The sequence below is a fragment of the Varroa destructor genome, unplaced genomic scaffold, assembly GCF_002443255.2.
Source record: "Varroa destructor unplaced genomic scaffold, Vdes_3.0 BEIS01001230.1, whole genome shotgun sequence".
NCBI classification, from domain to species: domain Eukaryota; kingdom Metazoa; phylum Arthropoda; class Arachnida; order Mesostigmata; family Varroidae; genus Varroa; species Varroa destructor.
Window position 1 is genome coordinate 1 of NW_019212683.1, and position 2,135 is coordinate 2,135.

Here is a 2,135-nt window from a genome sequence, read left to right on the forward strand (position 1 = left end):
TATTTCTTTCAGCTATTTTTAATTTTACCTAATGCAGAGTTTATTTGGCGAACTGTCTTTAACCGCTGCAGTTATAAGATTGAACTCACATCCTTAAATCGGTTGAATTTTTCGATTTCTCATAATTTACTACGAGTGAAGATTCCTCAGGAAACGATATTGGACGTAAAAAAGTACATCTCGAATAAACAAAAAACAATACGGCATTTTAAAATGTGAGATCAATGTTTGTTACGTTTATTACCGATCTACTGATAAAAATTATTTGATAGAAGATTATAGCATCACAAGTCCTAGAACCCCTTGCCAAACTACATTATGTAACATATGGAATAAGAACAAATAAATATTATTAAGACAAAAGCTCGTCTTTATTTCGACTAAACTAGATAATCCTATATAGACGTGGAAAGAGTTATATAGCTAAAAAAAATTGCCTCAGTCTTATTGTTATCCTTACAACACGTCCATCTTAGATTATTTAAAATTGAACATAATGATTATCATTTACAGGCTTTTGATCTATTTCGCTACAACAAGAACGTCACGTTACTTGACGCTGCTAAATCAAATTGTTTTGGCCAATTCGTATCACGCATCAGTGGGTAACTGTTACCGCAGCATGGTCAACCCAGAAAAATGTTACGTTAGATATACGTATAATAGAGCAGAGGCCATCAGTAGACTCCGCTCGTGTGACTGATCGGCCGAGAAGATTAAGTAGGCAGAATTCTGTTCGAATGTAGCCGTAGCGGCCCATTTGTTGGTCTGCACTTTTCTGCCGGCCTAAAAGACTGAACTCGCCGGTCACAGCCAGGGCTATTGTTTACGAGTCAACTGCTCAAATGGCGAATAACAGCAAGAACGATCAAAATAATAATAATATCTCATATAATAATAAGCGTTACTCCATTAACTTTCTTTTTCTCGTGCATTTCCCTCTTTCTTTCACTCACCTGCGCGTTCCGCGACGGCTAGAGCCGTCAGTGAGCCGTCCACTCAACTCAATTCGACTGTCTCGGTGCTCGCGTAAGTTTGTGAGCGGCTTGACTTCGGGTAGGTGGCGGCAAGTAGAAAAAAGATTTTTCTCACTTCTCCCTTATGGCATGATCATATCCAACGGAGTTGATTAGCAAAGATGGGCCAGCCGGTTCATATTTGTATATACATATATATGTGTATTTATTTATTTATACGTATATATATATATATATATATATATATATATATATATATATATATATACACGTAACCATCAGAACAGCGTAATGCAAGAGAAGTACACTAATGTGGTAGACTGACGCAAAAAATTCTATAAAGTAGTAGTTATTGCCTAATTGCCCGTACAGGCACGTGGACTTTTTGCTTATTTCACTGCATACGACGTTAGCTTGCACGACAACTATGAGAAGACCCGTTCAAAGCTGAGCCGCAAGTCCCGTTGCGATCATCATCCCATGCAGAGAATGCGTGGAGCAGTATTCGAACGACACATTACCATCTGTTTTCAGCCACTATCATCACCGATTACAGTTAAATAAATCCGGTAGACAACACGACGATTCAGTAATCACACTGCACTACATTCCCATTATGGCCACTGTGATCAGAGCAGACTAGACGTTATAGTCCTTCGGTAGAAGTCAGCCAAACCCCTTTTAGGTACGACACTGTTGTTTTGTTGCGGACCCACGGAGGTAACCGCATCCGCCGTAGCACAGCGAACGACACTAGCAGCAGTCGCGGCAGCGGCGGCGGCGGCGGCAGCAGCAGCGGCGAACACTGGTGTAGTCCGACGAAAGATACGACGCGAGTCTCGTCTGCTACACGAACCAACTGCCGCAAAGCATACGAACGATCGCCTGTTGCCGTTAACTAAGCGCAAGGATAAGTGGGAAGCTCTGCTAATACTCTCTGTCAGGCAGTCAGCTGATTAGCTGACTGAAATGAGAGCTGGTGTCGTCGCCTCTTCATCCGTAGCAACGACGTTAGCGCTCCCAACGGCTAGAGGAAGCAGTAAGTCAGATGCTGACGATGTTGACCGTGCGTCCCTATTCCGAGTACGAGGCAACGAAAAGATAAAGCAGATATTACATATCACAGCTAAAAGTAAATACGCTGAATGATAATAGAAC

At 41.6% G+C, this 2,135-nt stretch overlaps 1 long non-coding RNA gene across 1 annotated transcript; it reads right to left on the reverse strand.

The window, feature by feature from the left end:
- Positions 1-347: 347 nt before the first annotated feature.
- LOC147754043 (uncharacterized) lies at positions 348-2,120 on the reverse strand. The gene is made up of 2 exons (XR_015318297.1): positions 1,499-2,120; positions 348-1,098 (listed from the first exon to the last, which is right to left on the reverse strand). It is a non-coding gene; the product is annotated as an uncharacterized LOC147754043 (long non-coding RNA).
- Between the last annotated feature and the right edge of the window lie 15 nt (positions 2,121-2,135).